Source organism: Candoia aspera, chromosome 11, assembly GCF_035149785.1.
Source record: "Candoia aspera isolate rCanAsp1 chromosome 11, rCanAsp1.hap2, whole genome shotgun sequence".
In the NCBI taxonomy this organism is placed as follows: domain Eukaryota; kingdom Metazoa; phylum Chordata; class Lepidosauria; order Squamata; family Boidae; genus Candoia; species Candoia aspera.
The window spans coordinates 4,887,700-4,915,604 of NC_086163.1; the positions used below are offsets into that span (position 1 = coordinate 4,887,700).

The 27,905-nt window shown below is 46.8% G+C and overlaps 1 protein-coding gene across 1 annotated transcript in view; it reads left to right on the forward strand.

Moving 5' to 3' along the window:
- Positions 1-27,905, forward strand: part of NECAB2 (N-terminal EF-hand calcium binding protein 2) — a 211,352-nt gene that overhangs the window by 40,818 nt on the left and 142,629 nt on the right. The window lies entirely within an intron of this gene.

Sequence of the window (27,905 nt, forward strand, 5' to 3'; positions counted from 1 at the left end):
ATTGATAACTGGCAAACAGAGGGAGAAAATGTAGAAGCAGTGAAAGGCTTTGTATTTCTAGGTGTGAAGATTACTGCAGATGCTGACTGCAGTCAGGAAATCAGAAGATGCTTAATCCTTGGGAGAAGAGCAATGACCAATCTCGATAAAATAGTTAAGAGTAGAGACATCACACTGACGACAAAGGTCCGCATAGTTAAAGCAATGGTGTTCCCCGTAGTAACATATGGCTGCGAGAGCTGGACCATAAGGAAGGCTGAGAGAAGGAAGATTGATGCTTTTGAACTGTGGTGTTGGAGGAAAATTCTGAGAGTGCCTTGGACTGCCAGAAGATCAAACCAGTCCATCCTCCAGGAAATAAAGCCAGACTGCTCACTTGAGGGAATGATATTAAAGGCAAAACCGAAATATGTTGGCCACATAATGAGAAGACAGGACACCCTGGAGAAGATGCTGATGCTAGGGAGAGTGGAGGGCAAAAGGAAGAGGGGCCGACCAAGGGCAAGGTGGATGGATGACATTCTAGAGGTGACGGACTCATCCCTGGGGGAGCTGGGGGTGTTGACGACCGACAGGAAGCTCTGGCGTTGGCTGGTCCATGAAGTCACGAAGAGTCGGAAGCGACTGAACGAATAAACAACAACACAATCAACTCCGTGTATCATATGATATAAAATACTAAATTATCGCCCAAATTAATTTCTCCTCTGGTGCCTTGACCCTCCTTCCCCATGTCATGGGGAAGGGCTGGAGAAAACCATCTTTCGAAGAAGCTTAGCCTGAGCTTTCTAATCTTCCCAGTTCTATTTGATAGAGCAGCATAAGTTTAGTTCAGATCTTCGTTTGTGCCGTTTGATGACAAGCATTCAAAGGAGAGCATATTCAACAAGCCCCATTTGTCTTCTGTGACAGCAAAGACAGTTAAAGATTGTGCAATCATTGGCATTCTCCAGGGTCAAACACATTATGCTGATTTCTGTGTTAATGTTTGACAGCCACATGCAATCACCTGCAGTATGTGATGATTCTATGTAATAATCCCTAGTAAATTGGAATCATAGAATCATTGGGTCGGAAGGGACCTTATTTTATTTATTTTTTATTTTATTTATCATATTTTTATCACCGCCCATCTCTCTCATACAGGGGACTCTGGGCAGTTCACAATAAAACAGTTTAAAATTAATAAAATCATAATGATATCATTAATCTACAAATATCTATACCAATAAATAAATACAAAATGTAATGAGATCCAAGTAATGGGAGATCTTCTAGTCCAACTTCCTGCTTGATTGTTTGTCAGTCTCTCTTGTGGCTTAGTCTGCTTTGTAAAAACACAGGGTGTTTGGTTAGGTTATAGTCCAATATATTGCATACATCCAAAAAATGTCACAGAGATTAATGCAGAGTTCTTGCTTCAGAAAAAAATCAGTTACAGATAGTCCTTGACTTACGTCCATTCGTTTAGCGACCCTCTGAAGTTACAGTGGCACTGAAAAAAGTGACTTGGGACTGGTCCTCACACTTACAACTGTTGCAGTGTCCCTGCAATCATGTGATCAAAATTCGGGTGCTTGGCAACCGTCATGTATTTATGACGGTTGCAGCATCCCAGGGTCACGTGATCGCCATTTGTGACCTTCCCAGCCAGCTTCCAACAAGCAAAATCAATGGGGAACTGCAGGATTCACTTAACAACCATATGGTTCCTTAACTACTGTGTGATTCACTTAACAACTGTGGCAAAAAAGGTCATAAAATTGGCTGCGGTCACATGATGCCTCGCTTAATGACCACATCACTTAATGATGAATTTTCTGGTCCCTATTGTGGTCGTAAGTCAAGGACTACCTGTAGATGGACAGTTGGATCAGGGAGATATCTGATCTAGCATTCTTCAGCTGAAAAGACTCTTGAAACTGTGGTCAAAAATCGGTGGTGTGGTGGGCATTCTTTTGAACTTAGATCCCCAACAGTGGCTGTAACTTTTCACACAGAGATTGATTAGGAATTAATTCAAGCTCTGAACCTAAGTCTGGGTTTCTATGGGGCTTTAAGACCTCTGCTTCTGAGCTCCTAGCCTCCCAGGGCACAGAACTGTGATTTACTTTTTCTTAACATCTCTCCTAATGACAAAAGTCTACGTCGAAGCTATCTTTGCCCTGCTCTACAGCTAGCCATTTTCTAAAAAGGAAAAAGTACTGCCTGTCCAACTGTTGCAGGTAACTTTCTCTAGTGTCTTCAGTTTGCATGCCATTTCCCCCAAGATACATGTATTTGTATGCAGCTGTCACTAATAGCTTTTGGGGACACTGTGTTTCCAAACTATTCCCAAATGTGTTTATCTTTTGGGACAACTTCCCCAAGTCTGTGTATTCCGTGTCTTTTTCTTCTGAGTAAGATTCCAGTGGTAGGTAACTATGCCAGTTTGTTGGTAGAGGGGGAAAAAAACCTGATTAATCTGTCCCCGTGTGGAGAAACAGAAAGGCAGGCATGGGGCAGTCAGGAGCAACATTAATTTCCTGCTGTTTTGATCCAGAAGGCTGTATTTTTCAAACATGCCTGCTTTTGCTTTGAAGTGCACCAATTATGGTTTGATCTCCAGTGTTGAACCAGAACAACCAGCTCCTTTGCTCTGTAGGTGGAGAGATGTGCCTTTTCTTCCCAAATGCTCATTAGCCGATCAGGAGGGGCAGAAATAAAGGCAGCATCTTGGTGGTCTGGGAATTCAGTGGCTACAGTATGATTTGCCGAGGGGTCCAGGTGACCCAGGTTAAGTCCCACCCCACCTGCATCAGTGCTCCTTTGAAAAGGTCTTTGATTAGCAGAATTTCCCTTATTAAAGAAGTAATTCTAAAAAGCAGTGCACGTTTGAAAGGCTTAAGTGGCTGCTGCATAGGTAACCTCACTGCGCTTGGTCAGCAGCAGGGTGCCGAGGACAACATGCAACATTTATGGAGCTGTGCTCTCATTTAAGATCACAGAGAAGTTCTGGCCAGCGGGTGGTGCAAAATCTGGAGCGACGGGAAAATAGTGGGTCCTTCTCCAAAGTGGGGTAACAAAAGCCCAGGCAAAGGAAATGGGTTAGTTCCCTTGGAAAGATTATATCAGTTGGGTTTGCATGTTGGGATAAGAAAAACAGAGAATCCCAAATCATCATCATCATCATCATCATCATCATCATCCAGAACATCTGGAGCACCCCTTGAACACCATCAGCATTAGAAAATCACCATCAGTCAATTGCAAAAGGCAGCTCTACGTGGAACAGCTTACATCCTGCGATTATATCATTAATATTAGTAAACAACAACATCTGCTTATCCCAGGTCCTTGGGAAGGATTCAATAGGTGGACAAAAAGGCCAAATCCAGTCTAAACTTCTGGCTGACTGTGTGACCAACCATAATACACTTGTATGATGCCCAACTCTCAATGACTCTGGGCAGCTCACAACAATCAAAGAAATTGCGATCAGATCAATAAAAGGTAACAGATGGCAAGTGTGATAAAGCGAGGGGTCTCACTCTTCCTTACCAAAGGCCTGGGTGAAGAGTCAGCTCTTCATGGCTCTTCTAAACAACAGCAGAGGTGGGGCCTTCCAGATCTCAGGAAGAACTTCGTTCCAGAGGGCAGGTGTTGCTACAGAGAAGGCATGCTTCTGGGCTCCCAAAAGATGATATTGTCTAATCGAAGGAACCTAGAGCACCCCAACCTTGCTTAATTGGCCAAGCAGACACTATGGGACAAAGGTGGTCCTTCAAGTAGGCAGGTCCTGTGCCATGTAGGAGTTTCTAGGTAACAACCAGCACCTTGAATTGCACCTCGGAACAAACTGGCAACTAGTGCAGCTCGCAAAGCAGAGGTGTTACATGGGCATACTGAGGCATGCCCATTGCTGCTTGCACTACCACATTCTGGATCAGCTGAAGCTTCCGGGTGGTGTTCAAGGTTCTAATGAACATTAGATCCAGGTAAAGGTAGTATTTATTTTTCAGGAACAGATTTTCATGCTGTTCCTGGAGAGAAAGCTGTGTTAGTTTGCTGCAGCAGCAACCACAAAGACACTAGGTTCATTCATCATGCCAAACTAGGGTTTGTTTCATCGTTGCTTGGTTGATTAAGCCATAATGGGCTGGGTTCATACAACACATCAAGCTAAAAATCAGGCGAGTGATACTGTGGCTTAGTTGAGACTTTGACTGGGTTTGCCTATAAGGCTAAACATGAGAGCCGGGTTCATACCCTTCACTAAGCTAAAATCAAATAAATAACTTTAACAGGTTGTGTGAAGTGTGCATGCAGCCAGATTTGAACACCATATTCATACATTTTTTGTTCCGTAAGTTTTGTGGCCTCTTTAGCAGATGCTTCAGGGTTTTATGGTGTGTGTGTGTGTGCATGTGTGATCAAGTCCTTTTGCTGACTTTTCTGCAAAATCTGCAGATGCATACCCATTTTCCCTGGTGTATTCTCAGCTGATATCAGCTGCCTCCTTTAATGTCATGGGTGTTGGTGCATTGTGTTTCACAGTTGAAGTCTGAACGGATTCCTGCACAGTGAAGATAAACAACTAAAAAAAAAGTGGCACATCAAGATATTGGGGAAGGATCTAAAGAGCTGCAACCTTAAAACCTTTGGGAAGGAACTATATGACAGTTAACATCCAATCTGATTTCTCCTTGTTGAAGTGGCACCTAGAATGTGTTTCTTGCAGGTGAGCATCTGGAGGGCATGTGCTTTGCTAATTTCTGAGTCAGAGAGAAAACAGTAGGCCATCCTACATAACTCCCTCTTCCAGTTCTGTGTGCAGATTTCTAATTACAGTATTTGTACAAGGTCTGTATTTTAATTACTCGGTATGAGTAGAATTTTCAGCTGGGGGTATCTTGAAGCTCATGTGCTCTTTGTTCAGGCAAATCAATTAATAGATATATTTCAGACAATATAATTATATGTATGAGTAACTTGCCCTGGACAATACCTCTTGCAGTTTTTAAACAGGGAGATTTCTTTGCAGAATGGGGAAGATGTGCTGTTGGAATTCTTTCTGGGGAGATTCTGGATCGTTCGCAAAGGGATGCTTTTGTGGCTCACAGAAGGGTTTTTGGTTCATCTGTGGGGTTTTTAGGTAGGATGAAGAAAAGTAACTATCTGAAATTCTGGAGTGCCTCCACCGGTGTAGATCATCCTTAATGAGAGGGACCACTGGTCTAATTCAGGCAGCTCTCTTATAGTTAACATGTATTCCTAATTTTCTTACTGGATTCATTTCAGTGGACCTTGAGCAGGAGAACCTTCAGGCTGAGATATATAGACATCTGTCCATATAGACTTGTAAGACTGATGTCAGGCTCACTGGGTAGACCAGATAGGAAACACGACCAGATGAGCGAATTCTACTTTATTGTAAGGTTACATTGACAGAACCTTGCAAGTCTGAAAGTACTTCTCTCCCCACATCCCCTTTACAGCCCCAAAAATAGGGAGGGTCTCTTCTGAGCCTCTTGCCTCATCCACATTCCTGCTGCAGGATAAGCTGCCTTTTATCTGGCCGCTCCCTTGGCTACATCTCATTGCTCTGTCTCCCATGGTCATTCCCACACACTACTACACCGGGAAACTGTGAGTTCTAGCCCTGCCTTGGGCACAAAGCCAGCTGGGTGACCTTGGGCCAGTCACTCTCTCAACCCTAGGAAGGAGGCAATGGCAAACCACTTCCAAAATCTTACCAAGAAAACTTCAGGGACTTGTCCAGGCAGTCTCCAGGAGTCAACACTGACTTGAAGGCACAATATCTCTATCATCCATCCATCTATCCATCCTTCCATCCATCCATCCATCCATCCATCCATCCATCATCCATTCATCCATCATCTATCACCTCTCTCTTAAATGGAAGGTCCCTGAAGATTCTTGTTTTAGATGTATTTCTGCTAATGGCAGAGGAAAAGTAATACTGAAAAACTGGCATCTGTTCCTGTATGCTTGTTGGTGCCTTCCTTTTGCAGATGTGAGCTTTGAGCTAAGTTCACTGATGCAGACTCTTAGGACCAACTGTGTTTCCATGGCTATTCCAGGGACAAAATTGCATATTTCGATGCTTCTGGAAGCTTTGCTTGTTCATGGCACAGTATGACATGCTGCTAGTTTTTACAGCACCATAAATGTACCTTCAGCTCGCTCAGAACAACAGAAATCATTATTCTTCCTGCAATTGGATTGCATCTCCAGAAATAACTAGACATCTGTTTTTTGCTAGCTCTGATAGTCCAGAGTGGTTTTCTTCCCCCACCTCCAGATCTGTTCATTCTGACTGGGAGGACCATGACTTATTTCCAGCAGATGCATTTCAAGGAAATTATTGGCTAATTGAACCGCATCCCTTTTGGAAAACTGGATATTACACTTATTCTACAGCAGCTCTCAGTAGGCAGGTGAAGGATAAAGGCAATTCTGCATTTTTGGATGGACCAGGAAGCCTGAATTCAAAAGGATTCTGTTTTACTTGTGACAGAATGCTCCTAAATGTGTAGCAAGAACCTCTATTTATATTCTTAAAATAAGTAAATAAAATCAGGTCTTCAGTCTACCTTTCAGTCTAAGGACCTGTAAAGTAGCTACAATCAATAAAGCAATAATGGAACCTTTCTAAAAAATTAATATCACAGCTGGCTATAGGTCATGCAATGTAATGGCCGAGTTTGCCTGACATACTTAACTGGGTCATGGGCAGCTGTAATCCACAGTGGCAGTGAGGGAGTTTGCTCCCCCTGGCTAATAATGTTGCACCATAAGGAGGGTTAACCCAATGGTAACCTTCTCTACCTGCTGCCAGTGGGGAGGTGATTTCCTAAAATATGCTTCCAAAAATTCCATCTCTCTCTCTCTCTTTGACTTCTCACATTGTCCGGTGGCCTCTTGAGAGACTCACGTGTCTAGCAGTAGTTACTGAATTCTAAGACTCAGCTCAGAAATTCAAAAGATCGTTCACATCCTTTTCCTTGTTAAAAATAACTTGATGTATTTTGGTTTTTTCTGTTTAATTTTTCATCAATGATATACTGATTTGTATACCAAAAATAATAATATATAATTTTTCATCAATGACATACTGATTTGTAGTTTTTGTCCATGTACTGATAATGTCCAGATTACCAGGAAACACACTGAGACAATGACTTGGTCTCTAATATTTATTAGTAGTACTTAACAGGAATCCTAACAAACTGAGGAAGCGTGGGAAAACCCAGCCATATAAACCCCAAAGGTTAAGGCGGTCCCGATCTGTGTCTCTTTGAATGGCTGAACAGTTCCTCAGTGCTACGCATGCGCTTGACAGTCTGGGTGGGAGCCCCCTGCTCTCCATCCTTACTCATGACAGATAAGATATCTTTATATATATTTCCTCCCTCCCTCCCTCCCTCCCTCCCTCCCTCCCTCTTCCTTCCTTCCTTCCTTCCTTCCTTCCTTCCTTCCTTCCTTCCTTCCTTCCTTCCCTCCCTCCCTCTTCCTTCCTTTTTTCCTTCCTTCCCCCTTCCTTCCCCTTCCTCCCTCCCTTCTTCCCTTCCTCCCTCCCCTCCCTCCCTCCCTCTTCCTGCCTGCCTTCTCCTCCCTCTTCCCTCCTTCCCTCCTTCCTTCCCTCCCTCCCTCCCTCCTTCCTTCCTTCCTTCCTTCCTTCCTTCCTTCCTTCCTTCCTTCCTTCCTTCCTTCCACTTATTTTTTAAAGGAGAAAATGAATGGATGAATGAATGAATGACCAAAAGAATGAACTCCAAAGGTATATATTTCAAAAAGGGTCCGAGTAGAGATGCATGTTTTTGGACCAGGTGTGTACAAAAATGCATGTGTTCAGGAAAGTTGCATAAAGATGCATGCAACATTGGTAAGACTGGGAAGGTTGGATATGAGAATAAATGCAACTTACATTTTTTTCAAATGCCTTTTTAAATTGCAGAATAATGCAGAATTTCAATGAAATGGAATAATGCTTGGGAATATATGCAATACGGATAAAAACTAAAAGCATTTATTCCTAGTAGAAGAGCAGCAGGTATCTCCTCACCCTTAGCTGTCGTAATAAAGGAATTGTAATGTCTGAATAATTTATTCTGATTAAGGTTTCTCTCATGATAAAGTCTGCAAGGTGTCTATGAGCATCTTTTGATTAGTTTGGAAAGGTAGGAAAAAACACGTCATCCTTTTCTGGGCCTAAATAAATGTCACTGGCTGTATCACTGTTGCCAATGTGGGCATTAACTAAATAAAACCATAGTATTATCGCACTGGAAGAAATCATGAGTCCCATCTCCTTCTCAGTGCAAGAATCCAAATTAAAGCATCCATAACAGGTGTGGTCCAGCATCTGCTTGAACCGATCCAGTGAAGGTGACCCTCCACTTCCCTGGACCACTGGTTCCATCGTTGAACTTTGTCATGAAGTTTTTCCTAACATTCCACCAAAATCTGCCTTCTTGTAACTTAAATACATTTTTTTAATGTTCTGCCTTCTGGGATGATGCAGAACATGACGTCCTGGGTCCTCTTTTACATGACATGTTTTCAGATACTGGAAGAGCATTGCCATATCCTCACTCAGACATTTTTTCCCCATGTTAAACATCACCAGTTCTGTCAGCCTCTCTTCATAAGATGTTTTTCAGCTTCTGATCATCCTCTTGCCTTCTTTAAACCTGTTCCATCTGGACACAGGGTTTAAGAAACTCTACTTCTGCTGATGCAACCCACATTTCCCTTTTCCTTTCTGGAAACCACACAACACTGCTGATTCAGGTCCAGGTGTCCACAGGGTTATTCCAAAAGATTTAAGATTTAAGCCAGGGAGCCCCATTCTATAACTGTGCATTTGTCTTAAATTTCATTCTGCCACATTCAGTCCATTTCTCTATTATGATCCTCTTGATTTTTATTTCTGTTTTCTAGGGCAGAGTTTTTCAAAACATGTTCCATGGAAACGATAGGGTTCTGTGATAGACCAAGTGCCAAAAAAGTTCAATTGAATGCAGTCAATTTTCTATCTCTAGGACTTTGCTTCTTGATCAGCAGTTCAAGGGATTTTTTAAAATAGGTTCTATGGCCTGAAAAAGTTTGAAAACCCCTGTTCTAGGGTGTTAGTCCAGTTTTGTTTCCTTTGCAGATCTGATGCACATTCCTGTCTGTTCCTTATCTAAGTCATTAATAAAAATGTTGAAGAGTGCCAGACATCAAACTGTGCCTTGTGGCATCACACTTAAAAACTTGCTCCCGTCTGATGAAGATTGCTGATGAGAACTTCTTAAGCATAATACGCAGCCCAGCTCTGTACCTTCTTGTCATATAATTGAGCCCGCACTTAACTAACTTCATTTAATTGACTCTGGCACAGTAATTGACGCCAGATTGAAGGAAGGTGACTTCTTATCCAGGAGTATAAGATTAAGCTTAGGATATGTATAGCTAAATATAATTTAAACTTGATTATAATTTGCCTCGAGGAAGAAGAACCTGCTGGCCCTCCAAACTCATTAGGAAAAATATTAACAGGCAGGAGACGTATTTTAAGGAAATATAGTAAAATATTTTAACTGAGTGATTAGCATGTCATTATTGTTCAGTGTTTTGAAAGGTTATCTAATTCTGTGTTTCCTGGATTTCCTCCATATAAAATGAGGTAGTTTAAATGAAATGAAGATATGCTGAGATTCGGACTGTTAGAAGCATCCCTTATAAGCTATGAGGATATCAAAAGGACATTTCTGTCAAGTCATCATGAAAACGATGTAATTTATGTCATGACACAATACAGGTAGTCCTCAACTTACGACCACAATTGGGACTGGAACGTCTGTCTTTAAGCAATGCAGTTGTTAAGTCAGTTGCGCCTGATTTTACGACCTTTTTTGCCATGGTTGTTAAGTGAATCACATAGTCATTAAGTGAATCCAGCTTCCCCATTGACTTTGCTTGTTGGAAGCCCCCTGGGAAGGTCACAAATGGTGATCATGTGACCCTGGGATGCTGCAGTTGTCATAAATACATGCCAGTTGCCAAGCGCCCAAATTTTGATCACACAAGCATGGGAAGCTGCGATGGTCATAAGCGCGAGGACCAGTTGCAAGTCACTTTTTTCAGCTTTGAATGGTCGTTAAACGAATGATCGTAAGTCGAGGACTACCTGTACATAAGTTGCAACATGTGCATGATGGTATTGTGACCAGCATGTCGTCATTTCCCCATCCACCCCATTTCCAGACACCCAACAATACACGAAAGAGCTCATGAAAGTAGAAATAATGGTTAGCATAGCTGGAGCACAATTCTGCATCAAGAATATTTCTTGTTTCTGTCCTTTCTCTGGATTCAGCAATAATGCTAGTTAAAACTGTGTTTGTACAGTGTGATAAGCTATTTTTAACCATGGTTTATTGCTTAAACTGCAGGTGGCTCGATTCTCACAACTTGCTGTGTCATAGAGGAAGGGTGCATAACTTTTTCTGGACTAAGGGCCAAAATTGAACTTCGGGTGAATTATTAGAAGCCACCCCCAGAAAGGAGTGGAGGGCCAGGATAGAAACTAGATTTGATTTGGGTTCATATTTAAATGCAATGACAATTAAATATAGCAGACGTGCTTATTCTCCTGTATTTCACACTTGTTTCCTTGTGGCATCAAGTTTTAGAATCTGTCAACAGCTTTTGGAAATCAGTGGAAATCAAGGCATTTGAAGCCACGGAGTCTGCATTTGTGCTCCCCTGCCACAGGCCATGCTTTGCAAACCCATCACAATGACTGGGTTCACACATCGCACTTAGCCCCAGCCAAATAAACTTAGCCCCAGCATTAGGTTGTAGTGCCATAGGTGAAGCCAGCTCAAATGGAAGTAAAATTTCATCACCAGTGGCTGCAATTGTGCTCCTGTTCTCCTCTCAAGCTTGCCATGCTTGACAAGAGGAGTGAGGTATCTGACCCAGGAGAAGGCTTCTGGTCCAAAATTTTAGAGACCATCCTTCTCCAACCAGCTGCCCTCTGGATGTGATAGGATTACAACACTACATTCCCAGTGACCATGACTGACAGAATTGGGGAATTTGCAATCCTACTGCGTTGGGAGGCCTTCTGGTTAGAGAAGGCTGTGCAAGACTATCAGGAAATGGTCCATCAGAAAGGGTCTGGCTGTCCATTTCCTTATGTTGGGAGTGTAAAATGACAAATACCAAGATGGTGTGCTTGAGAGAGTGACCGAAGGAAGATTCTCAGGACCAAGCAAAGATTTCCTGCATGCTAAAGGGATGTGTAGCTTTTTATGTTTGTCTTCTGATATCCAAATGAGGAACCTGGCATTTAATAGGTCATTGGGGGAAAAGGGAGAGAAGGAGAGGTGGTGTAAATTCCTCATTAGAGGCTGAATAAAGGCAAGTTGTTGCCTAATTGGTCTAGTTTCTTGCCTTTTGAAAGGTAGTTTCCTGACAAAGAGCCCAGAGGAACCTGGCAGATACTTTGCTGTTTTGTGCTGTCCATCTGTTATCATTTCTTCTGGGTACATTCATTCAGAGCTCCATTATCTTTTAGAAGAAGCTGAATCCCAGAATTCTTTGCAAGGGCGTGTGTCAGAATTGGCAACAGGGCAGATGGAGGGCCATGATGCCAACCCCACCTCTTTTATACATGCCTACAAAAGGCTTGCATCACGACACTTCATCCACCATCTTGCTGATGTTGACCCACATGTTCCCCTGTGGGCATCTGCGATGTGAAGATCATACACCTCTGGCCAAGGTGTGATCAGCATCAGTGCACATGATAAATGAAAGACTCTGCTGCTTTTGGGGGGGAGAGAGGGCTTTCCCCGCTAAACTTATTGAAGTTCTTGGGCAAAGACATAGCTTTTGAAGTTTCTTGCCCTTGTTTCTTTCCTAGCAGGCTAAAGGGCATGGATGACTGTCTTTCCTTGTACAAGCCTCTCTCAAGAGACCTATAGATGTTCTGGCTTCCCGTGCTTCAGATTAATCCCAAAACTGATGTCTTTTGCCTGGCAGCTTATGGGATTGTGTTATCTAAAGAGGGGTATATTGTCCCTTTGAGTCAGTGCTGACTCCTGGCAACTGCCTGGACAAGTCCCTGCAGTTTTCTTGGCAAGATTTCAGAAGTGGCTTGCCATTGCCTCCTTCCTAGGGCTGAGAGAGAGGGACTGGCCCAAGGTCACCCAGCCGGCTTCGTGCCTAAGGTGGTACTAGAATTCACAGTCTCCTGGCTTCTAGCTGAACACCACTACACCAAACTAGTTATCTTGTTTCAGTTAATCTTGACTCCTGATGACTACATGGATGAGTCACTGCAGAGTTTGGACGTGGCTGGTCCTTGCCTCCTTCTTCCCAGGGCTGAGGGAGAGGGACTCCCAGTTTCTAACCAGATTGGTTCTCAGAAATATATTAGTTAGGTGTCTGTTAGAGCCAGAAAAGATTTCTTTTCCCATCTACTGGACCCTGCCAAATATTATAAAAAGGACTGTCTATTATGTTGGAAGTGTAAAATGAGTGAAGGGATGTTTAATCGTGTGCTACAGGCTTGTCCTTCTTTTGCCCTGTTTTGGTTTGATAAAGGGTTACAAAGATCAAAGCAGTTTGAAGATGTGAATGTAGTTTGGAATTACATATCCCAAATTTGAAACTTGCTGTGATAAGAAGAATTATAGATTTATCAAGCATGGAAAGCAGTATTAAAAGTGCACTCTTCAGCTAAGGAAAGAGGGTACCGCTCCAAGTTTATAACCTTGGACCACTGATAATATGTTTGATTTCCATCTATGTATTGTCTACCAGGGTACAGATAGTCCTCGCTTAACGATTGCTCGTTTAGTGACTGTCCAGAGTTATGATGGTGCTGAAAAAACGACTTATGACCATTCCTTGCACTTACAACACATAAATTGTCTGCCATTATACTTAACAGTACAACAGTTTTAATAATCTTAATCCTAATAAACCCAAAAAACAAAAAGAATTCAAAACAGTAGCCTTAAATCAAATCCTTAAAACCATCCAAATCCTTAAAAGCAAATAACATCAGTCGAACCCTTAAAGCAATCCAGATAAACATTCTTTAACCCTTATCCCACTTCAAAATAAACCAGAACATTTACATATCCCCACAATGTGCACAGAGCTTTTCTCTTGAAAAAATCAAGCAGCCCAACTGCCCCCCTCAAAAATTCCAGCTTCTCTTCAAAAAACCTCCCACACATAATGACCCCTTCTTTTTCATGGCATTCCACCAGAAAGTCAATTTCACTTATTGCTTGCAGATCTCTCTCTCCATTAAATTTCTCCAACTCCACTTTCTGATTGTCATCCAGCATCCCAATAGAAATCCCAATCTCACTCTTAGAGGAAACATTTCTATCACTGTTGAATTCCTCAGTTTCATCCTCCACTTCCCAAACCTGATGGCTCATTTAAATCTCATATTTTCTGCAATGTCCTGAATAGCTTGTGTAAAAGCTTGGTAGAAGTCAGAAAAAATCTGTTTAAAATCTTCCATGTCTCATGCAGTAGATTATAATGCCCCCTAGGAGCTTAACCAGCGAAAGTCAAAGATATGGAAAATGTATTTACACAAACAAGAGTGAGATAGGCAGACAGTTCTCGTGGGGAAATAGAAACAGAAAGCTGAAGGTTCAAATCAGCTGATTCAACGTGTAGGAAAATGCTAATATCTTCAAATTTAGTGCAAAAATAATAACAGGGAAACAATTGTTAACTCTCAAGCCTCCTTTATATTTGGAAGGAAAACAAAGTTCAAAACTTAAAAAAGATTTTTTTAAAAAAGTAATCCTCAAAATAATGATAAGCACCAAGACAGCCAGCTTCTCCTCACAGTAGAAAGCCTCTTGGAGTACTCATACTTTTTTTTAAAAACCCATAAATTTAGTGATTTAGAAATGGGGTGGCTGGTCTTAGTGACCCTTTAAGGCTACAGCATGGCTTGGAAAATGATGACGTCCCCACCTCCCAGCTATAGCTCTTACCAGTCAAACGCGAAATGCTGTTTGTAATCTTCTGGCTGCAAGCAGCCATTTGGAGGACAGATGGGATGGTTCCAGATGTTCCCCTTTCTCTGGAGAATGTTCCTGGGCTTGGGGAAAACCTGTCTGAGCCCCCCAAAAATTGCCACGTTGTCAACTCTGCTCACTAAGCCCATGGGCACAGCTGCTCAGTCTGCCATTCTCCCACTGGAAGCCCCATGTGATCAACATTCTTGACTTTCCCAGCCGGCTTCTGATAAGCAAAATCAATAGGGAACCATGTGATCAACAGCCATGTGATTCGCTTAATGGCCATGCGATTCGCTTAACAACCAGCACAAATATGGTTGTAAGATCAGGTCCAGATTTGCTTAATGACCCCATCACTTAGTGACCTAAATCCCAGTCCCAATTGTGGTAGTTAAGTGAGGACTACCTGTAATGGTGAGAGATTGTGGGGAGGTTGGGAAAGGCCTGGAAGAGAAAGGAGACATAAACACTCAAGAGAGAGAAGGCAAGTCTGTGGGCAGCTGATCTCATAAACTGCAGCTCAGCCCAGGGGGCAAGAAACCGGGAACAGGCATTTCAGATTGTTCGGAGAAAAGCTACCGTAATGAACTTGCTAATAAAAGATGGTTGGGAATCCCTCTTGCCATTTCTAAGAGGAATTACATATTCACTCCTTACTGAGTCTATGTAGTCACTGCTTTCTTCATCTTGCCCAACGTGGGGGGGGGGGTGCATATGTGCAACAGTAATGGAGAATTGATCAGTATGATGCTGCATGGCTAGAGTTTGGCTGTGTTCAAAAACTAGGCGGTGTTATATGCAACATAATGTTGGTCATGTTCTTGTTTCTTGCATAAGAAAACAATAGAAATAAAATCACTCTGGGCACAGCCTTCATCACCCCTTTGTGTGCGTCTGATGTCCAAAGATACTGAAAGCCTGATCCCCAGGACCCCCATTTCCCCAGAAGGAGCTGGGTCTTCAGTCTCAAAAAAATATGGGTATTTCGTTTGAAGATTCTGACATGGCCTCTCTCCATTAGGTTTAATGGCCTGGGCAACTGATCAAAGGTCCTTATTTATCTTCTAGCAGAAATGCTGGGCTGTGTGTGTGGAGGGAAATGCATTCAGAATGAAATAGTACAAGCGTTAAATATACATGAGGCATCTTTGAAATTCTCTGGCAGAAATGGTTTAATATGCTTTAACCTTGTTGGGGGGAGGGAAATGATGGGAAAAGTATAGGTGTTCCCATCTTTATTTATTTTGTTCCCTAGAATTCTTTTTATCCTTCCAATACTGTCTGTGACTTGCATGTAATAACAGTCATGTGCCCACCATAGTGTCCCTTTGGGGTACACCATGTTATGCAGAGCTCAGAAACTGAGCATGAAATGGTAAATCCTCCAAAAAATTAAAGGCATGGATCATTTTTAGCTATTTTAGGTAAAACGAGTTTATACCCATGCCATTTACTTCTCTAGGCCTTTCTCTCCTTCAAACCATCCTTGATTCCACCACCATATCCACCCTTTGCTTCATGGATTGACTTTTGCTCTTTAAAGGTCTTGTGTGAAAGGTCCCCTGTGCAAGCACCGAGTGTCATGAGTAAGGATGGCGAGCAGGGGGCTCCCATCCAGACTGTCAAGCGCATGCGTAGCACTGAGGAATTGGGCAGCCATTCCAAGAGACACAGATCGGGACCGCCTTAACCTTTGGGGTTTATATGTCTGGGTTTTTCCCACGCTTCTTCAGTTTGTTAGGATTCCTGTTATGTACAAGCAATAAAACATTAGAGACCAGTTCCTTGTCTCAGCGTGGTTCCTGGCTGTTAGGACACCGAGTCATGTCTGACCCTCTGGGGGGACACTGCTTTCGCAATGTTTTCTTGGCAGACTATAGAGTGGGGTGGTTAGCCATGGCCTTCCCCAGTCATCACCTCCCCCAGCAAGCCGGGTCCTCATTTTACCAACCTCGGAAGGCTGAGTCGACCTGAGCCGGCCACCCGAAGAGAATCCAGCTTCCGCTGGGATTGAACTCGGGTGGTGGGGAGAGTTTCGGTTGCAATACTGCCGCCTGCCACTCTGTGCCACACGAGGCTCTCAAAAGGTGGAAGGTCCCCTGTGCAAGCACCGAGTCATGTCTGACCCTCTGGGGGGACGCCGCTTTCGTGATGTTTTCTTGGCAGACTATAGAGAGGGGTGGTTTGCCACTGCCTTCCCCAGTCGTCACCTCCCCCAGCAAGCAAGCTGGGTCCTCATGGAAGAACGGAAGGCTGAGTCGACCTGAGCCGGCCACCCGAAGAGAATCCAGCTTCCACTGGGATCAAACTCGGGTGGTGGGGAGAGTTTCAGTTGCAATACTGCCGCCTGCCATTCCTTTCAGGACCTGTCATCTCTATCCAACCATGGTTTACTTGGGCTTCCCATTCCTTTTGATCCATTCCCTCTACCTTTGTATATTTGTTCTGTAATCCCGTCCACATTCACTTTCTCCATCTGACCAAGCCCACCGCTGAGTCCATATTCACGCATCACTCATTCACTCTGGACCCATCTCCTCTTGTTTTCGTTCACACACTTCTTAAGTGTCCCATTCCTACTGCATTAACTTTCTCCTGACATACCCATCTCTCACTTCCATGAAACAGAACGGGGAGAAGTGCGCTCTTACGCATAGACGTCTTCTTTTGGCACTCATTCATTCCACACACCGTCCACCTCCTTCCTCTGAGTGTTTGTACTTCTTGAAATTTCTCCAAGCATTTTCAAGTAAGCATTCTGTCTAGCTACAGAAATTCAAGGACTTGGTCTTGTTTCTCTTGTTTCTTTTTTATACTGGTCACTGACTGAAATTAATAAGATCTACCCATTTACCTCATTTGTCCATAACTTGCAAGTGTTTACTCCATTTTCCCCATCTTGGTCTTTTAGACATTAACTGAGATTGTAGATTACATCATACAGTCTAAAATTCACTGTAGACCATTCAGGTTCTCAGCCAACAGCATGGCTTTGTCTGCGCACACTTACACGCATACATCCACCTCTGCAATCGGTAGAATCTCGAACTTCTCTGCAAATGTTTCATACATAATTATTTTATTTTAACAAACATTTCAGGAGGAGAGGGCATACCGTTATTTATCAAATCAATTTAAACAGCCGCCCAATCAGATAGGACTCAGAGCAGCGTACAGATAAAAAAACAGGCATAGAAATAGTATGTCCCTCTTCTGGGGGAGATGGGCGGTGGCTGAATTTGAGTAGTAAATACATAAATAAGTGTCAGTGGTTCAAAACCACTGAAAAATAAAAATAAAACATACCACACACAAGGCAACGTCATACACTCCAAAACAACCAGAATAATCAAGATGGGCATAAAAGGTCTTAAGAGCTTTCCAAAAGGTGGGTAGAGTTGGGGTCATTTAGATCTTGGAGGAGACGGTAAGATGCTGTTACTTTCAAATGTCCGTTAAATATGAAAGAAAGTCATATTTGCAGTGATTTATGTCATTTGCATCTTGATGCCATTAGGTAACGCTGTAAACTTGCTTGGGTGGCATTATTTGCATCATTTCATTTATTTGTTAGATTTATATCCTGCCTTTTGCAAAGGAAGTCAAGGTGAAATAGCACAGCACCTTCTCTTCTGAATTTTCCCCCAACAACAGTTGGTCTGCTACATTCAGAGTCCACTAAATGGAGATCCATCACAACAATGTTTCATTTTACATTTATCCGTGAATACATTAAAGAAGGAAGAGAGGTTTATATACTGTATCCTCGTCTTACTCCTTGCCCAATGCTGAACCATCCACTAAGCTTTCCATTTATTCCAAGGCACCTTCTCTAAATCGACAACTTAGAATAAACTTTTTTGCTCAGGCTGAAATTTCTCAGTGGCCTGCTGAAGAGCAGAAATCTGGCCTGCCCCTCTCCTGCCAGGCATAATGTTGCACTGCTTTCCCCAAAATCTGCTCCTTTTCTCCTCTTGTACCCTTTCACTCCAACTTCTGCCCAAAGCCTTCCCAAGCACATGTGATTCATACATTCATTTATTTAAATTTATTAGCTGCCTGACTCTAATGGATTCATAGCAAACTAATCCCCCTGCAGTTTTTACATCCACTTTTTACCCTTCCCATTGTACGAAAGAATGGCATTCTTCCCATTTTCAGGCACAGAGGCAGTCTTCACCCACCTGTTAAACAACTTGCAACCCACATCCATGTTTTAGCATGTGTCAGATTACCCCTGCAGCTTTATCCTTATTTAATGTTCTCACAACATTTATGACTTCCTTTTCATCCATTTTAATTTTGAAAACAAACATTACATTTGTTTTGATTTCACTAGTTGGCATGTCGCATTCCCATTACAGATCTGTAAAATAACCCTTCCAGCTTTCCTTGATGGCTGTTTCATGCCAAATCCTCACTTTTATTATCAATTCCATTCACTCTGCTGGAGACTCCCAGGTTAACCCTCTTCTCCCACTTCTGAAATACTTTTTTATTCCCATCAAAATTGTGCTACATTTTCTCTGCTTCTTTTACTCTGAAGCATACCTGATTCTCTTTGAGTACATCATTTGCAGCTACAGGGAAATCTCAGTTTTGCAGACTTGGACACCCCAGCTTTCTCAAGCAGGGCACCAAACTTCCCCAATGATTTCATCATTTGCATCATGACATAATGATACTAATTAATTAATTAATTAATTTAACAAATTTGTATGGCCGCCCAACTCACACATAGTGACTCTGGGTAGCTTACAACATTAAAAACCAATAAAACACCTGGTGGCAGAAACAAGCATCCTCTAGACTGTCATGCGCTGCCTACCTCTGAATAACGTTCAGACGCTGGTTTGCAAAGCAGGTTCTGGTTTATTTCAGGGTAGGTACAACGTTGGTAGAAAAAAGCTGAGAGTGACAGGAGCGCGCCGGTGCGGGGTTTAAATACCCCGCGCCGGTCAGCGCCCCCTCACTCACGGTCACGTCACCCCCCTTTGTCCCATGCGTTGCCCTGCCATTGGTTGAGGGTTTCCGGGATCGCCCATCCTCAGGTTTCCATTCTTCTGCTGATTGCTTTCAGCTGGGCGATCCCCGTTGTATTGCCGCTGATGGCTTGGGTGGCTCCGTGATTCGTTTAGCTATTGTTTGTTAGCCGTTAGTCGTTGTGGGTTGATGGCTACTTAACTTGTGCCCCTTCACTTATTTCCTTGTCATTGTCATGAGTGCCATTGCGCTGATGACTTTAGCTCAACGGCACTCATGACATACTGCCCCCTTTTCGAATAGTGTTCTCCCCCGGTTTTCTTGGTTTTCCCCGTGGAGCTGTCAAAACGCCACATTTTTTTTTTTTTTTTTTTTTCAAAGTTCCCGCCGGAGTAGTTGTCGCCCCTCCCTTTGCTCCTCCCTCTACCACGTGCCTTCCCAGGGTGTGTCCATGGTGCGCATGCTCGGGTTCTGACCTGGCGTGCGCATGCTCCAACCACACCCTGTTTGTTTGGCTCAGTTCGGCGAGGCGAGAGGCGTGGCTGGTCGGGTGCTGCTCAGCTCCAGGTAGGGCCCTTCTTTTCTTATTTAGAGTGCGTCGCCTTTGTTGTGTCTCCTGGGCGTTGCCCCCAGGTTGCCCTGTTGACTTGCTTGCCACTCCCCCGCGGCCGGGGGGCGGGGGGAGGGTGCTGGCGATCGTTTGTCACCACCCCGTGGGCCCGGGGCGGGGGGAGTGAGTCCCGGGGGGGGGAAGGTCCACCCAAGTCGCGGGCTTGGGGGGGGCCCTTTCCCTTGGGGCACGGGAGGCGGGGGGGGGCCTGCGGGGGGGGGGTTGGTTTTGCTGACCTTGATTGCGGTTTGTCGGGGTATGCCCGGTGAAATGCTCTGGTCAGGTCAGGCGCGTTAACGTTGTGCGCCGCCACCCATTCCGGGTGGGGGAAGTGTTTCCACCTGACCAGATAGTGTAGAGTTCCTCGTTGCTTGCGGGAGTCGAGGATGTCCCTGATCTCGAAGTGGTGTTGCCCGTCGATCATTAGCGGTGCGGGCTGTGGCGTGCTTGGGTGCCATCGGGAGGTGGTTGCCGGTTTTAGGAGGCTGGTATGGAACACCGGGTGGAGTCTCCGGAGGTTGTGTGGCAGGTCCAGGCGTATTGCTACCGGGTTCACTATTTGCGTGACTCGGAACGGCCCGATGTACTTAGGCCCCAGTTTTTTCGAGGGTTGTGTTGACTTTAGGAACTTGGTGGAGAGATAGGCCATATCCCCCGCCTGGAACGGCGGTTGTTCGCGCCGGTGCTTGTCGGCCTGCTCTTTGTAAGCAGCCTGTGCCTCCTTCAGCGCCGCCGTGATTACTGGCCATGCTTCCGCGATCTTCCGTCCCCAGTCGCTGGCGTCCACCTGGGGTTCCGGGGGTTGAGGTAGCTCCGGTATGGGGACGAAGTCGCGCCCCGAGACTACTTCGAACGGGGTTTTCCCCGTGCTCGTGTGGACGGCGTTGTTGTATGCGACTTCGGCGAACGGGAGCAGTTCAGCCCAGTCGTCTTGGTGGTAGTTCGTATAGGATCGTATAAATTGCTCTAAGGTGGCATTAAGAACCTCAGTGGCTCCGTCCGTCTGCGGATGCCAAGCCGTAGATAGGGCCTGTTGGGTCCCCGTCAGCTTCAGGAAGGCCCGCCAGAATTTGGAGGTGAACTGTGTGCCCCTGTCGGTCACCACACGTGCGGGACATCCGTGTAGCCTGTACACGTGGATGAGGAAGAGTTTGGCTAGTTGTTGTGAGGATGGGACCGACGTGCAGGGGATGAAGTGGGCCTGCTTTGAGAAGTAGTCCTTCACCACCCAAATGGCCGTTTTCTTCTGGCTGGGTGGGAGGTCCACTATAAAATCCATAGAGATTTCCTCCCATGGGCGGGAGGGTTCTGCCACCCGTTGCAATAGCCCCGCGGGTTTGCCTGGTGCCCGTTTGGCCCTAGCGCACGTTGGGCAGGACGCCACGTAGGTTTTTACGTCTCGCCTGAGCGCGGGCCACCAGAATTGGCGCCGTGTTAGGTGTAGGGTCTTGAGGAACCCAAAGTGACCCGCTTGCTTGGCGTCATGTGACCTATGCAAGATCGCCTGGCGTTGCGAGTCCGGGACGTAGATTCTGCCTTCCCCCCATGCCAGGTCTTGCGCCATCGTTACCTTGTCGGGGTTTGCCAGGAACCAGGGGTCGGTTTTGAGGGCGGCGGCGAGGTCCGTGCGCATTCCCCCTGGTAGTTGCGGTTGGCTTCTTTCCGTCGCCGGTTGTCCCGCCGTCGGCTGCGCCGTAGCGTCGAGCTGCCTCCGTGCGCCGCTTCGGGTGGTCACGGCCATCCCCAGTTGCGAGGCGGATAGGACCATCCCAATGGTGTCTGGGGCGGGCTCTTCGTCTTGGGGCAGCCGGGATAGGGCGTCGGCCAGGAAGTTCTTCTTGCCCGGCATGAACTTCAGCTGGAAGTCAAAGCGGCTGAAGAATTGGGCCCATCGGACCTGTTTTGGGCTAAGGCGTCTAGGCGTTCGTAGGGCCTCGAGGTTCCGGTGGTCCGTCCAGACCTCGAATGGTTGGGTGGCTCCCTCGAGTAGGTGACGCCATGTCTCTAGTGCCGATTTCACCGCGAAGGCTTCTTTCTCCCAGACGTGCCATCGCCTCTCTGTCTCGGAGAACTTCCTTGACAGGTAGGCGCATGGTTTCAGGAGCCCCGTGGAGTCTTTTTGTAGCAGGATGGCTCCCAGGGAGAAGTCTGAGGCGTCGGCTTGGACCACGAACGGCCGTTCTGGGTCCGGGTGCGCGAGGATTGGCTCCGTCGTGAACAGCGCTTTCAGCTTGTCGAATGCGGTCTGGCACGCGGGAGTCCAATTCAGCACTGTGCCTGGGTTCTTGGCGCGTCGGGTGTCCCCCACCCCTTTGGTTTTGAGGAGGTCCGTTAAGGGGAGGGCTATCTCAGCGAACCCCCGGGCGAAGGACCTGTAGAAATTCGCGAATCCCAGGAAGCTCTGTAGTTGCCGTCTGTTGCGGGGCCGCTCCCAGTTTAGCACCGCTTCGACTTTTGCGGGGTCCATTTCGATGCCGTCCCCGGAGATTCGATACCCCAAATAGTCTAGCCGCTCTTTGTGAAACTCGCACTTTGTAGGCTTTGCATAGAGCTGCGCCCTTCTGAGCTTGTCGAGGACTTGCCTGACTAAGGTTACGTGTTCCTCGTGTGTTTTTGTGTAAATGAGGACGTCGTCGATGTAGACCAGGACCCCTTTAAACAGATGTTCATGCAGTACCTCATTGATGAGCTGCATGAACACCCCAGGGGCCCCCGCGAGTCCGAAGGGCAGTACCTTGTACTGGAAAGCGCCTAGGGGGCAGTTAAACGCCGTCTTCCATTCGTCCCCCTCCCTGATTCGGATGCGATAGTACGCCTCGCGAAGGTCCAATTTGGAAAAGACTTTGCCCGTGGACAGGTGGGCGAGCATGTCCTTCACCAGGGGTAAGGGGTATTTGTTGGACAGGGAAGCCGCGTTTAGGCCCCGGTAGTCGGTACAGAGCCGTAGGGTCCCGTCTTTCTTCTCCCGGAATAAGACGGGGGCTCCGACCGGTGAGCATGCTGGCTCTATGAATCCCCTGTCTAGGTTTTTATCGATGAACTCCCGGAGGGTTGCCATCTCCTTCGGGGTCATCGAATAGATTTTTGGTCGAGGTAAGGGGACGTCGGGCAGTAGGTCGATCCGGCAATCCGTCTTGCGGTGGGGGGGTAGTTGGTCAGCCTCTGCCTCTCCGAAGACCTCGGAGAAGTCGGCGTATTGTTCTGGTAGGTCTGCTGGGTTAGCGGCGTTGTCTTGTGTGGTCGCCTCCGCTCGTCCTACCGTGGGGTTGCTTTTGCCGGCTGGAACTGGTGCTCGATACTCGCCGTCGCCGAATGTGAAGGTACGGGTCTCCCAGTTGATCCGCGGGTTGTTTTTCGCGAGCCATGGCATCCCCAGGACTGCAATGGGCCGTCCGATGTGCGTGACTACGAACGATGTGCGCTCAGTGTGAGTGCCCATTTGCAGGGTGACCGGCTCGGTTTGTAGCGTGGCTGGTTTCCCTCCCGCTGTAGAGCCGTCCAGCTGGTGGAATGCCAGCGGCGTGGGGAGGGGGAAGCAGCGGAGGTCGAGTTTGGCGACTAGGTCGGGGTGGATGAGGTTTTTTGAGCACCCCGAGTCCACTAGTGCCGCGGCCGTGGTGGCTCCGTTTCCGGTGGAGAGTTGAATTGCTGCCAATATTACGGAGCTTTTGTCGTTTCGTTGAGGTGGTCCACGTTGCTGTCCCACCGCCTGCCTCGCCACGCGTCTCAGAGCAGGCGGGGAGCATTTCCCGCCGGCTGGTCGGGGTCGGGATTGTCCTCTTCCCCCCAGTAAGCGTCCCAGCTCTCTTTCGGTGTCGCTGTGGCCACGGTCATTCGGCGGTGAGGCGGCGGCCCCGGGTTGGGTGGTTTGGGGCTAATTTTCGGGGTGGGCTTGGGCGCGCTGGTCGGCGGTCGGTTGGCGAAGCACTCCGCCGTCTTGTGCCCTAATTTGCGACACCTCCCGCAGGGCTCTCGGTTGAACTTCTTTTTAGGGTATATGGGGCCGGCCATCCCCCCGTGTGGTGCGGGTACCTTTTTCCCGGCATCGTTTGTGTCTTCCGTGGTTGTCATGAGGAAGGTGCGGTGCGCGTGTTCGGCTTTCCCCGCGAGGTGGATCCACCCGTGTAACGTTTCTGGGTCGTCGCGGTAGAGGGCCCATTGGAGAACGTCGCGGTTGAGCCCCCTTTTGAAGATTTCCAGCAGGGTGGTCTCAGACCAGTCGCAGACCTTTCCCGCGAGGGCTTTGAACTCCAGGGCGTAGTCAGGGACCGTGCGTGTGCCCTGTTTAAGTCTCTGGAGTGCGCTTTTCGCCCGTACTTTAGCTAGGGGGTCTTCGAAGTAGTTTTTCATCTCTTTGATGAAAGCAGGGAAGGTGGCGAGGGCGGGGGAGCTGGACTCGTACAGTTGGACGTACCAGTCCGCCGCCCTGTCTTGGAGTTTGATCGCCACAGCGGCGATCTTGTCGGCCTCGGAGTCATAGGAGTGTCCGTGCCTCCCCATGAACTCCCTAGCGTTGGTAACGAAAAACGAGAGTTTTGAGGGGGTCCCATCGAAGAAGATGGGGAAGTCCTTTGGGGCCCGGGCGTTTTGTGCGGCCCCGCCTCTCGCTTCTCGGGGTGTGGTGTCGGCCGCCTGTGCCGTCTGCTGGCTCTCCGCTGGCCCGTGTGGGTTCGGTGCTTCGCTCGGGGTGTGGGCTTGTGCGGGGACGTCGTTGGGTGGCGCGGGGGGCATAAGCGCCTGGAGCATGGTCCGGAGTTCCGTCAGCTGAGCCCGCATGGCCGCGAGTTCAGCTCGTGCCTCCTCGTCCACAGCCCGCGCCGCCGCTGGGGCCGGTTCCGTTGGCGCGTCCTCGGGGGTGGGTTGCCGGTGGGGTTCATCGTCCCTCCGCCGCGGGTCCGCTTCCTCCTCCGTCTGATGGGTGTCTCCGTCGTCCTCCTCCGAGTTGAGCACCGTGGGGCTGTCGCTCCACGCCCGTTGCTGGGGTGCGATGTGGGGCGCGGGGTCCTCCGCTGGTTTCGGAAGTCGTGCTGCTCCCTCCCGCGGTCGGGTTGCCTCCGTCGCCATCTCCCCTTGGGGTTGGAGCTGAGGCTCGGGTCGGGTGGGGTGGGCGTCCATGGCTCCGGGAGTCCGCGGTGCCTCTGGCCTCGGTCGGTCCTCCTCTGTCTCTTGCCGCGCGGCTCGCCCTCCTTGCCCGCGCCGTTCCGGCCTCATCTTGCTGGTCTTCTCGCCGTCTACTCCTCCCGCGGCTCGTTGTCGTCCGGTGGGGCTCGGCGAGGCTGAGTTTATGACTCTCAGCTTTATGTCATGCGCTGCCTACCTCTGAATAACGTTCAGACGCTGGTTTGCAAAGCAGGTTCTGGTTTATTTCAGGGTAGGTACAACGTTGGTAGAAAAAAGCTGAGAGTGACAGGAGCGCGCCGGTGCGGGGTTTAAATACCCCGCGCCGGTCAGCGCCCCCTCACTCACGGTCACGTCACCCCCCTTTGTCCCATGCGTTGCCCTGCCATTGGTTGAGGGTTTCCGGGATCGCCCATCCTCAGGTTTCCATTCTTCTGCTGATTGCTTTCAGCTGGGCGATCCCCGTTGTATTGCCGCTGATGGCTTGGGTGGCTCCGTGATTCGTTTAGCTATTGTTTGTTAGCCGTTAGTCGTTGTGGGTTGATGGCTACTTAACTTGTGCCCCTTCACTTATTTCCTTGTCATTGTCATGAGTGCCATTGCGCTGATGACTTTAGCTCAACGGCACTCATGACATAGACTAGCTGTTGAATCGGCTTTGAATCAGCCTGGGCTCCCCAGGCCTGCTGACAGAACCAGGTCTTCAGGGCCTTCCAAAAATCATCGAAGTTGGGGACAATCTTATCCCTGGGGGAATGAGATTCCAAAGGGAGGGAGCCACCATGGAGAAGGCCCTTTTTCTTGGTCCCACCAGATGTACCTCTCTAATTGATAGGACCTGCAACATGCCCTGTCTTCCCACTCTGGTGGGCTGGGTGGCTGTAACTGGGGAAAGGTCCTTCAGATGGCCTGGCCCCAAGCCATGAAGGGCTTTAAAGGTGACAACCAGCACCTTTAAAGTGCTGGCTTGGACCTGGAAGCAAATTGGTAAGCAACACAGCTTCCGCAAAAGAGGTGTCACATGTGCAAATTTAGTCTTACACAAAACTTACACAAATTTAGTCTTACACAAAATGCGGGCTGCCACATTTTGAACCATCTGAAGCTTCCAGATAATCCTTAAGGGCAGCCCCATGTAGAATGCCTTACAGTAATCCATACAGGAGGTGACTAGGGCATGGGTGACTGAGAGAAGGGCACGTTGGTCCAGGAAAGAGCGTAACCGGCACAAATCAGTTTATGCCATTTGTATCAATTCTATGTCATTCCACAGATACAGTAACTTCCTCTTATCCTCCTTTTTTCAGCCATCGTTCTCTTCTATGTATTTTTTTCTTCTCCATAGTTGCTGACTTCACTTCACCAACGTCCTTTTCCATACTTCCCATTAGTGTAACTCCACACCCTTCTGTGGCACTCTGTAATATAACCCTTTTCTTTGTGTTCCAAATAGCTTCCATATCTTCTTATACCTATTTTCTATTCCTCCTTTGGGGTCTTCTAATACTCCTTCATTCAGGACTCATATTTTCTCTTCCTGCAGTCATTCTCCTGTCACCCTTGTTCTTTCATTTCCTTTTTCTTCCATGTTTCCAACATTCCACCCTTGACACCATCAAATAATAGCCTGTCCCACTTTCAGAACCTTTCATCACCCATGCGTTCTCCACTAATTCTCTCAAAGCTTCATTATGCTGTTAGATTCATATTCATTCCTTTGCCATGCATATGTATGAGTAGACTTATGCTTAACCCATGTGTTCAAAACAAACAGACCTTTTTTCTAAGAAGAATCTCGCCAATCCCCATTCCAATGCATTCTTGTGTTTCTGAATCACCTAATTGCTTTCTTTGTATTCTTTCTTCTGGTTTCCACCCATCCATTCATGTCACTTAGAATTACTTTTCCCTGGGAACACATTCATTGAGAAAGTGTTTTTTTCCCTAAAAGTCATCTCTGATTCTTCCATTATCACTATTTGGTGGAGTATAACACGCAACCAACACCAGCCTATGGTTTCCTACTGTTGTGTGCATCTGGAACAACACAGATGCCTTCAGTTTAGATTAACATCTGGTTTAGTTTTTTTCATTCATGATTCCCTGCATATAATTATCAACTCTGCCCCACAAGTTCAGTCATTTTGATTCAGAACCATTACTTTCTTTTAGTTTCACAGACCCAAAACACAGGGCCACAACTGGGGAAGAGGCAAGCGGGGCATGTGCCCCGGCGCCGTGCTGGGGGGCACCAAAATGGGCGTGGAATCCATGTTTGCCCCGGGTGACACAGACCCTAGTTGCAGGCCTGCCAAAACATACCCATTTTCTTTATTTAATGTCATCTATTAATTCATGCTTCTTCCCATTTATTCCTCCTATATTCCCACTCTTCTATTCACCAAGGTGGTCACTAGATGGGCCCATAGATTCTGACCTCTGCCGCCCTTGTGGCTTTAATCCAGTGTTTCTCAACCTTGGCAGCTTTAAGATGAGTGGACCAACTCCCCGAATTCCCCAGCCAGCTAATTCTGGGAGCTGAAATCCGCCCATCTTAAAGTTGCCAAGGTTGAGAAACACTGCTTTCATCAGTTGAGGCACTGGTACTTTTGTTACCAAAAGTGAAAAAGTGGGAGGAAAGACATCATTCATTTTCACCCAGAGGTCTGCCGAGGGAGACTAGTCACTCTCAGAAGTCCTCCCCAGATCTTCATTGCTTGCAGCCTGTTCTCCAGGAGAGAAGTAATTGTGCCTAAAGATTGAAACCAGTAAAATGCAATAAAAGTCAGTTCTAATCCAACCAGATGAAAGAGAATTTGCTTTTGAATTTATTTCAAGGGAGAAGCAAATGTCCGAGAAATTCTAAAGGATGGAGGGTGATATTATTGCAGCTATTTACAAGGTACCGAGAGGCCGTGTTTCATTGCACAATCATCTCTCCAGCAGTCTGCAGCTTCTCTGGCTATCTGTGCTTTTGTTAAATCAGTAGAGAAAACATTTTTAGATTGGTAAAAGTGAGCGGCTGTGAGTGACAGAAGGATTAGAACAGCTAACAACACATCCGGCCCCCCAACTTCTAACAACAAAGTCAGTTCACCAACGCTGCCAAAGAAATTCAGCAGACATTCTCCAGTACTTTG